This window comes from Bison bison, unplaced genomic scaffold (genome assembly GCF_000754665.1).
Source record: "Bison bison bison isolate TAMUID 2011002044 unplaced genomic scaffold, Bison_UMD1.0 scf7180017864062, whole genome shotgun sequence".
NCBI classification, from domain to species: Eukaryota; Metazoa; Chordata; class Mammalia; order Artiodactyla; family Bovidae; genus Bison; species Bison bison.
In genome coordinates, this window is record NW_011494634.1 from 2,128,959 (window position 1) to 2,129,174 (window position 216).

A 216-nucleotide genomic window follows, 5' to 3' on the forward strand; every position below is an offset into this window, starting at 1 on the left:
CTTACTCCTTGGAAGGAAAGTTATGACCAACCTAGATAGCATATTCAAAAGCAGAGACATTACTTTGCCAACGAAGGTCCGTCTAGTCAAGGCTATGGTTTTTCCAGTGGTCATGTATGGATGTGAGAGTTGGACTGTGAAGAAGGCTGAGTGCTGAAGAACTGATGCTTTTGAAGTGTGATGTTGGAGAAGACTCTTGAGAGTCCCTTGGACTGC